The following is a 329-nucleotide window of genomic DNA, read 5'->3' as shown; positions in this document are numbered from 1 at the left end:
CGCCGACACCACCGCGAGCGCGCCTGCCCCGCGCTGCAGCTCCGCACCGGCCTCCACAGCGAGCCCAACGAGCGCTCCATCTCCCCATGGCGCTACCGGTGAGTGCCCCTGCCCCGTGCTGCCTGCCACACCGTGCCTCAGTTTCCCCAAGCATTCCCTTCCCGGGGGCATCCCCATTGCCTGCCCAGAGGGGGTTGATCGCAGAGCGGGGTGACTTGGGGTCCCAGGGGCATCCCCATTGCCTGCCCAGAGGGGGTTGATCGCAGAGCGGGGTGACTTGGGGTCCCAGGGGCATCCCCATTGCCTGCCCAGAGGGGGTTGATCCACGA

This window comes from Egretta garzetta, unplaced genomic scaffold (assembly GCF_000687185.1).
Source record: "Egretta garzetta isolate BGI_Z169 unplaced genomic scaffold, ASM68718v1 scaffold284, whole genome shotgun sequence".
Lineage (NCBI taxonomy): Eukaryota > Metazoa > Chordata > Aves > Pelecaniformes > Ardeidae > Egretta > Egretta garzetta.
Note: the sequence above shows the minus strand (reverse complement) of the source record.